At 30.3% G+C, this 14,909-nt stretch overlaps 1 non-coding gene across 1 annotated transcript; it reads left to right on the forward strand.

Moving 5' to 3' along the window:
• Positions 1-14,779: 14,779 nt before the first annotated feature.
• Positions 14,780-14,909, forward strand: Mir29 (microRNA mir-29). Its single transcript, NR_038709.1, is given in 1 exon segment — positions 14,780-14,909. It is a non-coding gene; the product is annotated as a microRNA mir-29 (primary transcript).

The following is a 14,909-nucleotide window of genomic DNA, read 5'->3' on the forward strand; positions in this document are numbered from 1 at the left end:
GCTTTTTGGAATTACAAGGAAATAAATTTATAGCAATTACTTGTTCTTTAAATTCGACAAATGTCTAAAATATGTATGTATACTTAGATGGCGTAATTTAGGACTGTAGCAAATAAACCCGGACTAATAATTACAAATTACAAATTTTGCTGTTAGCTAGTAAACAACTAATACATTTGAGATTATGTAAAAAATGATTTTTTTAGCAAATCTTACCTTGACCACACAAACCATATTGAAACGAGTTTTCGAGACCTGATTTTGTGCGAGTTTCATTTTCTCTGTAATGTTGTGTCGTATATTTTGTTGTTACTATAATATTGAATATACGAGTAGCATTGCATTTTTCTTAATTTGATACATGTCGTGAGAATTCTATTTGTAAAACAAAAACATTGTATCTAAATGCATTTTTGTGTTGTAACACATAACTAAACACTAAATCTTCTAACTGGAGGTCAAGGAACTTCCACTTTCATGCAAAAAAATGAGAAAACAGTGTTCGAGAAAAGCAGCGAGATTTTCTTTAAAATAACAGAAACCTATTTGGACCATTATGTTTTTTACAAAGCATTTGATTTTGTTTATTTCTTCATTACGCTTAGAATACAAGTATTTTTAGATAAAATTGTAGCAAGTAATAATGTGATATTCGAATATAATTTTGAAAATTTAACTATGATTGAAAGTCTGAATGAAATTTTGTCTGATACATTCATTGTAAAATGTTATTGTTTGACATGGCCAAATTATCTATATGTATTTTATGCCATATCTGCTTGTTAATTTTATGGAAAATAAATTTAAAAAATGTACCTACAGAACAAAGAAATTGTTACATTGCTAGGTCATACAAAATGGGTTTTTTAAATGCGTGAGAATAATAGCTATTATTAAAAGCTTACTTTAAATAAAAATTAAGCGGAATACCCAATCATTATTAGTTTGACATATGCTGGATATTATTGTGTTTGGGTTTTTACAAAAACAAAAAAATAATTTGACATTATTTTAAATGCACTCTTTGATTCCAAAAGGAACCCTGAAGTCAAGATCTCTATTTGTAACCATGCATTCTGAAACTTATTCTTTTTTGATGTGCTGCTCAAATGTTATAATCTATATAATAAAAAATTAAATATACAAAGGATAGTAAAAATGTTAATTAATTGGTAAAGAAACCTAAGTTAGTAGCATATTGATGAGGTGCATGACTTTATTAAACCTCAAACAAGACAGCAACAATACAAAAATTTTAAATAAGTCGTGAACTGTGACCCGCAAAAAGTGTACCATCCCGTACAATTGGTTTTTCCTTGTCACGTTTGATTTCTCAATTATAATTTTCAGCTTAATAAAATTCTCCAAAACGAGAATTGTCGTTGCAGTGGAAATTTATTCGTAATGACAGGAATTTTTCACTTCCAATTAGAGACATTTAATGGCCTCATAATAGCACTGTCGCAAGTCAAAGAAACCATTTGAATAATTTCGCCAGAATTTTGTTACAACTAATTGTAATAGGACACATAACCCAAATTAAATAATCCAACAGGGATTATTTATCATAATTCATTAATTCTGTCATAATTGGTGGAAGAAAGCTGTATAATTAACTGCGATGAAAGTGATTTAAAATAAATTCGAGTGTCCAAAATGGAAAAATTATAGGACTGTTGTTTGGCTTGTCTTGGTGGAGCTGTACCTACCTCTTGTAATAACCTGCCTTCACCTCTGCATTGACGTCAAAGATGTAAATCGATCAAAAAAATAGCAACCAGCCTCTGGGAAGCCCAGACCAGCAAAAGAGCCGTTTTTGGTTTCTTTTTTGAGACTGGTTTTGATGTTATTATAGACGGAAAGTAGGCCGCCTCACCTACATGATGTACACTTTAATTGCAACATTATTTCATAAGCAGACGCTACCTGTATGCCAATAACAGAAATCATGACGTTTTGTTGTATTTTAGTTTAGTAGGAAAAAAAAATACTGAACTGTTCTTACCCTAGACCCACTCAGACTCGAGAAAACGGTGTCATTCATTTAACATTTATTTTGTTGCTAAAAAATTAGGTAGGTATTTATCATTTAAACGAACAATGTCCGCGTTTGTGTGTGTCAAGTTCAAAAAGCACATTTGCACAGATTAAACAGCGTTTTTTTCTCTTCACACATTACATATTAATTATTATCTCCTAAAAAATCTAAGAATTGTTTTTTCTTGCGTCAATGCCATTTTAGTAGCAACTAATAAAGTCTGTGCGCAAGATGATTAGGCTATTTTTATAATTGGTTAAGTCATTATTGTATTATTCTTTAGTAAAGCAGCGAAACTTTAGAAGTGACGTACTTTGAAAAAGTTTTATTTTAAAAAAAGTGGGTTTAGTATGAAATGTAGATTTAACAAAAATCTTTATCTCAAAACTTAAATTTTCTCCAAAGACAAAAATTCGTGTTGAACCAAAACTTTGTGGTTTACTTGTTTGAACTTTGGAATCTTTTGAAAAAAGAATGGAAGAAAAATGCAAGTTCTAAAAATTTCAAACTAGTTTCAGACAGTCTTAAAAAATAGGGTTATATGACCTTTCTTCTTATAAAAAAATGTTGTGGTCTCAGGTAGAATTCTTAAATTAGTAGGTAGTTGACCGTCGCAATTTATCAACGTTTTTGAAAATCAAAATCATGTAGTGAGAGCACAAATTATTAATATTTTATACCGGGTACATAACAAGTGTGGAACCAAGACTTTTCGCTTAAAGTATTTCTTTTTTTTAACCTAATTGCCGAATGATAAAGTACAAAAAACGTGTGATCGTGTTTAAAGTATTTTTTTTCAGTTTTCATGTTAAAATTAACGTAACAACCCACTAGGTATTTTTGGCAACATTTGGTCGAGTCATTATTAAATTATTCCTTAATAATAAAGCTACGAAATTTAAGAAGTGAACAAATTTTATTAAACAAATAGTGCGTTAGTGAATGAAATGTAGGTTTTGCAAAAATCTATGTTTTTAAACAACATTTTATCTAACAGTTGATATGGACAAAAAATTCGTACCTTACCCATTTGAGCTTTGGAATCTTCTGGAAAAAGAATGGAAGAAACATGCACTATCTACAAATTTCAAACTAGTTTCGAACGTTCTTAAAAATATAGGGTTATATGACCTTTCATCTTGAAAAATGCTGTGATCTCAGGTAGAATTCCTAATTTTGTGATCGTTGTAATTTACCAATGTTTTTGAAAATCAAAATGAAGTAGAGAAAAAAATTGAAAGCATAAACTATTAGTATTCTATATCTGGTAAATAAGCGTGGAACCATTTCCTTTATAAAAAACTTAATGAATGATAAACATATGACCGTTTTTAAAAAAAAATTCGTTTTTATGTTATGCAATATTTAATTACTTTTTTAATAATAGCAATCTAAAATCCACTAATATTTTTCATAATGTAACATCGCATAACTAAAAATCTTAAGAAAATTTTATTTTACAACATATTTATTTGTGGGGTGGCGTAGGTCTGATATGCATACCTCGCTTCCTATTTGCATTTCAAAAAATTTCTGACGTAAACACATAGACTGAGAAAAAACAAATTTGAATTAATTTTTAATGATATTTGCAAATGAGCTCCAATTAAAAAACAATGGAAAGCTTAGGCAGTCAACTGGTTTATAAAAAGCGTTTTTAGGTACCTGCATGGAAAACTCCACTTTTTCTTCCTTCTCCACTATATTCACTTCACTGTACACTTTTTATTAATGTTGTGTTGTGGTTCTACCTTACAAAACACGTATAAAATACTTAATTGACAGTTATCAAAATTAATTAAACAAAATTTGTTATTTGTACTCATTAATGGTTTATGGATAAAATAAATAAGCGATCAAAGTCATTTTTGCATCTACAACAAATATCAAAAAAATTGCTCACTTTTTGTAAGTGGTTTTATAGAACAAGTTCGTAGGACGAATTTCAGAGAGCAATATACAAGATAACTTTTAAAGCTTGTTGTGAAGATATTTTAACAGGCGATAATTAATAACGATCAAAAAAATGTTTGAAAAGTTAAACTGCCTTAGCTGTGTGTTGATGATTTTGAGAAATTTTGATATTTTGGTTGTGGCCTTTTTGGCTTATTGATAACATCTATTTGCATAATCATTAAAATCACTACAAAATAACACATATTACCATTTTTTGTAAATGTTTAAAATCAGATTGAAACTAAATTAACATAGTATTGTTAACAAAGAACTGTACCCACTATCACCACTATTTAATCACATGATTTCTTATACTCGTAATATAATTAATAATATTATTATTAAATTTAGATGAGGTTGTAAAAATTTAGCATTATTTTTTTAAGATTGCATTTAATTTACACTTTGGTCTCTAATTAATTAGCTGTTTACACAATCATATAAATACATAATGAACGACATTCACAACAAAAAATATGTTTTTCTTTAGGATTTAGTTGTAATACGTAGATATTTATGTGATGGAAATACTATGTATGAAATAATATGTATTTAGACAAATTGCAAAAAAATGTATAATGATTACCAAATACAACTGATTTAAAACAGCAATGAAAATTTTCTGAGTGAATGGATTTGCATTCCTGCTCTTTTTTCACTACATTTTGACATTTTTGTATAATAATTTCAAAAAACAATCTACGTAGTATAAAATACGTATCACACAAGTTAGTACCTCTATTTTAAAAATACTTTATCAATTTGGTATTAAACTTAGCATACCTTCCTTCCTTCCTTTATAGAAATTCAGTTCAGCTAAGCATAAAAATGAATGCAGATTTTTAGCAACTGGATTAGGTATTAATTGTATAGTAGTTCCAGCGAGAGATTAAGATTTTTTAAATATCCCGGAAACATTAAAATCACTAAAATATACCTGTTGGCGGGGTGTTTAATGCGTACTGTTAGGTTAGTATACCGCAGTTGTAATCCTCCGCTGATTATTTTTTCTGGTCCTGTCAAATTCAAATTCAAAACGTGTTCTGCTATAGATTTTGGATTCTTAGTGTTAATTCTTATTTTTTTATTAATTTTTATTAATTCTTAAGTGTTAATAATCGTTTTTAGTTTGTCTTTTTGTAAATATTTATTGTTGGTAGTGTATTTGTTTCGGTCATTTGAAAAATGTTTTTTTTTACATTCTCTTCACTTTAAAACTTAATTCTAAACATTCTGATTGTTAAAAACGTTAAAAAAAGCATATCAAAGGAAAACTTAACTTTGGTCTGGTGCTACTTTTAGTGCGGAATGTTAGTAACTTGTTTTTCACTAATTAGGTACTTGATAACTACTTAGGTTGTTGGAGTTAAAGAAAAAATTCTTGAAAACTATATGTTTTATTAAATTTTTTTTAATAAACCGCATATATGCAAATATGACGTCTTCGGTTGAACCTATTCTTTTTTCAACAAGCCAAAGTATTAAATTTGGAAACAGCTACAAGTCGTATGGTACCATACCAGGTGAGTAGGATGGATGGCGACCTTTATGATTTTTGTTAAGTAAATGTGATAAAACATTGTGGGGAAACGTCGTCTCGATATGTAAGTATTTGGTTTTAAATTAAAACCAATTACTTACGTACTTACGTTAAAACTTTTAACAATCGCCGCAACCACTTTGCACATTTTTTTTTCATATTCAATTTTTAATGGAGGATAAAGTGCACCCGTTCAGAAAAGATACTTATAGTACAGTACATTACACTCTGGGGTCCTCTGTAACAATTTTATAAATTCTTTCAACAATTGTTTAAGTAGTAGTGACTTGGATAGGGCGGCCACAGCGCGTTCCATGATGGGTGGATGTTTGATCCTGTTTAAATTCGTTTATCCAGAAGTAAACTGTTCTTATAGAAGAAGCAGAGTCCCCCTGTACTTCCCCTAATTCTGCTTTAATCTGAGCGCCTGTACAATTTTTCAAGTTATTTTCAAAATTTTTTGAAGTTCAAACCACTCGACTTTTTTCATTTCAACTTTGTTGAATTGTTAATGCACGGGGTCATAGCTTTTTACCAAACATATCAAACGCCCCTCGTAATTTGCTGTGCTGTTAAATTTACTAATTTGTTAAATGTTTTGTATGTACACCACGAACCCACAAGGTGTATTTTTCAATGAGTACTAGATATCTACAGGATGGTCCACAACTCACGGAAATGTGCTAGTGGTAACAGCAATAAAGATGACAAACGTGAAAAAATAGTAGTTGATTATACAAGTAAAGAAAAGTTGTTCATGATCTACGAGTGATACAAGTGTAAAGCACGAAAGGAATGCCAGCCTTTTTTTAAGTGTATAAAAAACAACGTTTACTTTTATATTCGTAAGTACATTGGATATTTTTGTTAAATGTTTTCACCGATAGAATACAAAAATCACCAAATGGCCACTTTATTCCATCAAGTAACATAAAAAAATTACTAAATCAAATAATGTACTATAGTAACCACTTGTGGTTACTACTCGTATCTATGGAAATAGCAACAACATTTGTAATACCTATATGTATAAAAGAAAAGTAGGTCTTTTATTCTTCGTTTGGGAGATACAGAAGTTTCAAACTGTAGATGCGTTACTAAAGAACAAAAAATAATTCAGGCCGACACTTGTATTATTGGTTCTATCCATTTTTGTTCTAGCAACGTGTTTTGGTCCCGTAGTCCTACGGAGCGAGATCTTTTGTGATAAGCTACTTTCAAACGTTCTTATCTCCCAAACGCAGAGTTAGAACTTTTTTGAAAAGAAACTTTAGTTTCAGAATGGATTGAACTATATGCACCTTTGCGATGGGGAATCGAGTTGTGGACCACTCGGTATACAAGGTGAAGTTGAAGGTTGTACATACAGCATTGGGAATGGAACCAAGCGTTTTGTGCGTAAAAATGTACCTTACGGAAAAAACAATTGGTACTTTAAAAATGTGATCATTTTTCAAGAATAAAATTTTTCGAAATTTCTTTCAATTTTAGTAATTTTTTTTTACAAATGGCGTCCTACCATGGTGATATTTTTTGGTTTGGTTTTAGTTTTCAAGTTATTAAAAAATTTTTTTTCAAATGGCACCCTACCATGGTGATATTTTTTGGTAAAAGATTATGCTTAAAGATGTTCTTCTAATTCAATAATTTTATTTTTGAACCAGTGGTTTTCTGAATTAAAAACTGAAGTTGCCTTTGAAGCTCATTATGAAGTTTTTTCAAACTAGGTCGAAGTCGTTGTATCCATGGGTGTTCATATTTGCGAAAAATTTGACGAATCAAATTAATCGGATAAAAACATCCATGAATACAACCTCTTCGGACAAATTCGGATAACAGGGTAATGAGCTCAGAACGCAGCTTTATTAAATTATTTAAAAACATCGACTGGTTCAAAATTATTGAATTAAAAGTACTATTTTAAGCATAATCTTTTACCAAAAAAATCGCCATGGTAGGGTGCCGTTAGAAATATTTTTTTTAATAACTCGAAAACTAAAAGAAATTTCAAAATAGTTACCTATTTATGTAACAAGTCCGCAAAATAGTTTTAGTGGACGAATCAGATTATGGACGAGGCGACAAAGAAGCCGCGTTCTTAATGAGATGAGTCCGCTAATAGTATATTATGATACAAGTTTTATAAGACGCATTTTGTCGCACGCACGGATAAGTAAATACGACAAAATGTCTTATAAACGAGATATCATACAGCATTTTTTTACTTTGCACTTTTTGTACCAAAAAATTAATTTCGAAATTTAAGGAATTTTGTAGCAGCTGATTTGGTGAAACAATAAGTATTGTTTTGTCAAATAATAAATAAATTAGAGTCCGCAAAGTATTTTTTCAAACTTATTTTTAAAAAATGATTATATTTTGAAAGTAGTTGATAATATACATTCGGTTCACTTTCATAAAAACCATTGTGGTGGAAATTGGGTACTCTTGGCATTAACTTTTATATGAGTTGTCATGGTAACAGGTTAGTCATTTCCACCACAATGGTTTTTATGAAAGTGAACTAAGAGTACTAATTAGTTTTTTCCTAAGATAAATAGTTTAGGCACAAAAGGCTGGTTCCATACTTTCGCCCAATGCTGTTTATTTTAAAAAGTAATAGTAAAGTTTAAAAGAAATAAAAAATAACTTGACTTACTTGTTTCCGAATTATGATTTCTGAGAAAATAGAGGGTTTTAGTCCGCGAACAAACTTAAACTTACGGGTAGCCCCAAACTTCACCAATGAAAATTGTGAAGAAATATGATCTTTGAAGTTAGTTCTTCAAAACCTACACACGGCATTAAAGAACTTGAACATAAGTAAAAACAGTCATAGAAAATAGTGTCCTTATTTATAAAAAAAATTATAAAAGTGGTCAAAATTTTGCATCAATTTTTTTGTCGTAGATACCACCGAATTTGATTATCTCAAATACCACAGACTGATAGCCATGTAAGTTTAAGAATAAAGTTCTCAAAAAAAAAGAAACTTTGTTTATATTACATTTTTTTGACGAATTTTTAGACGCTAAAGTGGAGGATGCACCTTCTGTATCTCAGAAACTATTAACATTTCGGTAAGGTAAATTGAGTTCTTTTGACTTCTTTGGAATTCTACTATCAAAATGTACAACCTTCAATAAGTACCTTGTATTTAATATGGCAAAATCTACAGTTTTCGCAAACTAACTAACTAAGGGATGACATTGGCCAAAAAGAGGCAAATCTCGTGAAGAAAGCTTTTAATATTTTTTGTAATCAGAATTTTTAACTCAGCAGTATGCCCTACACCAACCACTACCCAAGAGATGGTTTGAAGCAGTTTGTAATGTGTATAGAAAAAATACAATATTTTAATACAGAAGATTTCGAAATGAGCGCAAGATTTAAAAATGTGTGTTTAAACCTGTGATGCGTGTGTACAAGTATTTAACTCAAAAATTGCACAAAATTATGGATTAATTTGCTAGAAAATTGCTCCAATCAAAGAATGCTCAAAGAGAACAAAAATATGTTTTAATCAGGGTTGTGTCTGAGCTATTTAGTTAGAAGAAGGTTATAAATCACGTCATGTGAGCTAACCTTAGCATACAGGATGCCCGTTTTTCGAGCTCCACCGTGGGGAGATTTTAGTTATTATTAGAGTTGCAAGGCCGAAAAATGCAAAACATAGGAGTGAAAAGCTAATCATAAAGATTTGACAGAGACGACAGTGTTCAGAAACAGTAGTCACTTGGACAAAGCGACATAATGAATTTGAGTTCTATGGTAGACTTATGAACAATCATTTTTGAAAAGTTTTATAATAATTTAAATGAAAACGCATTCGTTTCAAATTCTTGCTGTTAATCTTTTCAGTTTTTTTCTGTTTTATAGTAGATAGAATAAAATATTGCATGTTTTGTTAACTTGTAACGTCATAGCGTTTACGTTATTCAAGATTTTAAATAACTCGTGGCTGCGCCACTTGTTTTTTCGAACTTTTAAAAAGCATATACTAACATTACTTGTATGTTAAATTACTATTATACACTGTATTTGTTGATTACAGATACACTTTAACATAGTGTGAAAACAATAGTCCCATTACCTAAGTTCTGTAATTGTTTGTTTTTTGATTTCAGTAAAATGTAATCTCGAATATAATGGTAATTCAACAAATAATTATAATTTTTGATTGCTACATTAAATTATCGAAATGCCTGGGTCGGTCTTACAGCGTTAGTTACATTTATGTATACCTAATAAAAAAATTACAAGTTTCGAATGATTTACTACGATTATTATTATTATTCTTGTTATTATTACGAGTATTCAATTTATTTAAGATGTTGACAACTTTATTAAGATACCCATAATTAGCTGCTTTCAAGATATTTGCTCGTACCTACTATCTATACTTCCTAAAAAATTGTATTTCTACCTTCTTCAAAAATCGATAACTTTAGGTAGCATTTTCAGGTATTTTGAAATCGTAAATATTTGGACTGTTAAAAAAAAGAAGCTTGGTTCTAAAGAAATAAATGATCAATCAATCGGATTTTGAAATAAACTATTAAAAAAATATAAAATTATCAATTTTTGAAAGAGGTGGTAAAAATAAAGAAATATTTTAAGATTATTGAAAAAACTTATCTCAAATCATCATTAACAAATAAGTATGCATTTGCAGTTTGCAGATAAGTTTTGTGAAAGATCCCCTTAGTAAAAAATATATTTTGAAAAAGAGGGAAAATAATTCAAATACACAATGGAAAACATAACTAGCTTTTAAAAAAAAACAAAATTTATAGTAAAATAATTTATAAATTTAGTTGAAGATTTTCAAGCAATAAATTATAAAACAACATCTTCTTGGTTTTTAGACTTATGTTAATAAAAAGTAAAAAAACTGAGACTTTAACGATCTTCCAGACCAAGAGTAGTTTTCGTTTATTTATGCGTCAAGTTTAGGCAACCACCAATTCGAGCATCTTTTACCTGTACAAAACCCTCACACAATTGTGGATGGTTTCATTTCGCCAACGGTCGCATCTATTATTGTAATTTTCTAAATTACTATGTAGTGCTTAATGCAACCTTGACCGTTTGAGATCCAATTTTGATTCTAGTTCCATTATTAAGAAGAATTTTTGCTTTTATTTCATTCGTACATCCAAAACAGCTTGATCAAAACATCCAAATTTGCCAATTCTTCCCACTCAAAACTTCTTTCCTTTGTTATACCCTTCAGTAAAAAATACACAATGAGATCCCCTAAACATTGTAAACCGGTAAGTCAAACAAATCGTCGCTGGGTACGGTCGTTGTGCGTCTAGAGGGTGTCTTTTAAATTCAACATGGGGTGATGTAATTCCCATTGATGCAACAACGGCCATCCACTGCCGATGAAATCAGTTGAGATTGTGACTCATGAGTATTAAGACGCGATCAATCAAATTTCGCGCCTGTGATTAAGAGTGTATTTTTGAAACTTTTGAAAAATTGGATTTTTGTGCTGTGTGAGGGAAAAGTTTCAAACCACATCGACGCGCAGTGTTTATGGTTTATGTTTGTTTCAAAATACGATTCGTTTGCAAATTGAAGCGGTTGGTAATATGCAAAAAATCTGTTTTAATACACCAATTTTAGTTGACCTAAACTTAATATTAAATATTTCGGGTATTTATCGTAATGGTTATACTTTTTCATATCACTTCGTCGTCATCGTTGATTTGAACCTTTGGCAATAATTTCAGATTTGATTAGAAATTCATCTACACAAATTAGAAAGCATCAGAAATGAAATGAGCCCTTTATTTGACTAGAAAACGTACCTATAATACAAAGTTGGTCCTAAATACTTTCTAATAAACTTTGCTAATTAAAATGAAGCAGTCTGATAGCTTATAAAGAAGGAACTTCTAAACAAACAACAAGTTTATAATTGATAGGAAACAGGCAATGTACCGATAATAAAGGACTTAAATTGTATTGTGCTACAATAAATAAATTCTGTCGTTTTAGTCCTCATACCTATAGAAAAGCTTTCTAATGACGCCACTGCATTTGTCGTGTTTCTTTCTCTGTTATCATTTGTTTAAATTTACAGAAAGATTAAAAAGACACAATTAACGCAAATGTTTTATACAAATTAATCCCTTACAGATTCTTATATCTCTCTACTTTTTACAATTTTGTATCTATTCTTTTTTCTTCTTCTTGTCACCCTTCTTCTAGTCGAATACAGTCATTAACAGCATCAGTTTTTTATTTAGCTTCTTCTTCTTCAGACATCCATTGATGATTTAGACTTCTTTCGTTCTTTTTTTCCAATTTTGCTTTCTGCTTTTTTCACTAGAATCTCTTTTCTTCTTTTTTCTACTTTCATTTTCTCTATTTTTACCTCTTCTACCTTTTCGTTTCTTTTAGGTTTTTTTAAACATGTGTTGATGTTTTTTTATTTTTGATTGTTTGTATTCTAATTGTGTTTTTTTCTTTTTAGAAATAGTTTTGTTTCTCTTTTCTGAGTCCATTATTTTTTCCTCTGCTTTTTCTACTTCCATTTTCTTTTTTCTCCTCTTTGTCGGATTCTTATTTGTAACCAGTTTGTTTAGTTGTCCTTTTTAATTTTTTTATTTTCTTTTTTAGTTTAAAGATAATAAATAGTTTTATTTAAATTTGGTCCCCTGGTACCCATCCACCGGTACATCTACCCAACATTTTTACTTTTGCTTTTCTTTTAGCTTTTTTTAAGTTTTCATCTTCCTTACCTACTTAGTGAGTATAATCTTTTTTCCTCCGTCTGCTTCAACCTGTTTTAGACTGAGACAGAATAGAATAGTCTTCTTTAGTTTCCTTTTCATTAATAAACTTGTGGCTTTTTATATTTTAAATTCGGTTTGCTTTTATATTTTTTCTACCCCAGTTTTCTCATTATAATTTTCTAAAGCAATTTCTCCAGATTTTCTTTTCTTCTTACCTTTTTTCTTTCAATCAGCTTCACCCATCTTTTCTTTTTTATCTTTCTTCTTAGACTTAAACATCCTTTGTCGAATAGTCTGTCGTAACTTCATCAACTTTTCGGTTAGTGGAAGGCAATAAGAAGTTGTTGGTCATAAATAAATTAAATAAAATACTTATTTATTTAAGGAGTTTGAGTGTAAATCGGACGTTTTATTTCACGAGTGGATTTTTAAACGTCCCCGAGAACGTTTATCATCCATGAGGTGAAATAAATGAACCGATTTACACGAAAACGAGTTGAATACAACATTTTATTTTTCGAAATAGACTCGACAAGGCTTAAGATTGCTTCAAATCTGTCAAATATACACAGAAAAAAAACTGGAAATTTTGACAGTGTCGAAGAATAATAACTAATTTTTTTCAATTGAAGATGAAAAATGGAACCTTTCTCCGAGATTAACAAACTTTACCACGTGTTAAAAAGTAATAGCCCTGTTAGAAGATGGTTTGCCGAACATAAATTACTTTATGTCTACAGATTTGCAAGAACTGTTAAAACAAGTCACACTCACATCTTCATGATTTAGCTATCGCCAACTTACATCATGTTGGCCATGATTTAGCAAAGAAGATTATGAGGCATCCATTAAAAAAAATGAGTTTTGGATACTTGAAGTGTTCCAAACGTAATCTTCAAGATTTGGAGTTTGTTGACGTATTTTAGAAAAAGTTGAATGACAACTGTACTCTTTTTGCGGTGCGTTCAAGAAGTCTTTAGATCAACTCTTGCTGTGGAATTTAGATTGACAGATTTTTTATTGTCTTTGATAGATTATCGTTTTATTCTGTTGAAGTGTCAAATGCGCTACTTGCGATTTTCTCCAACGCCAGTATTTTCGTATGTAGTAACCGTAAGAAATCACCATACGTTCAAAATTTCACAGCAAGTGTTGATTTAAAGACTTTCTGAATGCACTGTATATGTCACAAAAGTATACTAACTTCTAATTTGATTTTTAAATACATTAGCGTTTTCAAAACCATGTAAACGCCAATGTCGCAATTTAACAAATTATTTTTTTTTAAAAAGGTTAATAAAAATGTTAAATAGTTAATAATTACATCTCTCATTGAAACCATAAAATGCATTAGGTATTAATTTTTTGTAGTGCATAAATAATTTATAACTAATTTTGAGAAAAAATGCGACGATGGCCTTCACATGGTTTCGAAACATATCCAATAAAACCAGAATGTATGCTTTGTAAAGTGCAGTTTGTGTTGCATTTTTACCTGTTCAGTTGCGGAGTCTTACAAGAATAACCCTGTATTTAAAAATATAAATATCCAAAAAACGGCTAAATTTAAGTATAGGAAAAGCTGATGACAATTTCCTAGAATAACTCAAGAAATCCAAAAACGCAAATAAAATTTAGTTTTCTATTTCAAATAACCAATATGGTATCGACTTCAGTATAACCAGAGATGCCACCATCTTGAAAATAGGTATTTTCGTTAAACAAGCCATAAAGGGGATTACGGTACCAAATTTTAAATGAATATCATTAATGGAACAATACGTAGTTAATTTCTGAGTTAGAGGAAACACCTTGTATTTTTATGAAAAATTTAATTTGACACCTAACTAGAATTATTTCTTTAGCCTTGTCATCATGAAATTTTCTTGTCAAAGTTTTTCAGATTGCTTTGAATTTTGTTTCAAAAAGCAACACATGATAACGTTAAAAATGGTAGCATCTTGTATATTTTTCTTAAATTAATTACTGGAAAAATTTTGAGAGTCGTAACGCACTAGTTTAAGTCACGAATTTTGCTAAAGAAAAACTTAGAAATGTGGTGGCACAGGAAATCGTATTTTTCTTCCGCTGGAAAACCCGATCCGTCACTAGCTGATTGGGTTACAAGCTGCAGGTACTACGCGAATAACTCAAATTACACCATTGTCGAATTGGGCCAAATTCAGTACCACCATCGCACCCAAGCGGTACCAGCCCGTCTTCGGGCCGGTCCCATTGAAAAAATTGTACCGCTTCATAGACAAAAATCACGCCACCGCAAATCCGATATCCCGTAGAAATTTAATCTGGAAATAAAGGAGAAAAAACATGGAAGGAAATATAGAGTGGTCTTGTCTTGAACCATTTACCGAGTTCCCGTCATCCTTGCTATCAAAACTTCGTTACCGGTTGTAAGTGAATATCTATTTTGTGTTTAAGAAAGCAGTGTGACAACAGATTCATACTTAAGTCCGATTCCAAGGTGGTGAGAACAGTTTTGTGGTGGAACAACAGTTGTAGGATTTGGCTTTGGGCACTGTTTTCGTGTGGTGGTGAGATTTTATTTTGATTCTAGCACCATATGAAATCAGTTCTTGTACCAAATACCAGCGAAATACACCAAGTG

Source organism: Tribolium castaneum, chromosome 2 (genome assembly GCF_031307605.1).
Source record: "Tribolium castaneum strain GA2 chromosome 2, icTriCast1.1, whole genome shotgun sequence".
NCBI lineage: Eukaryota > Metazoa > Arthropoda > Insecta > Coleoptera > Tenebrionidae > Tribolium > Tribolium castaneum.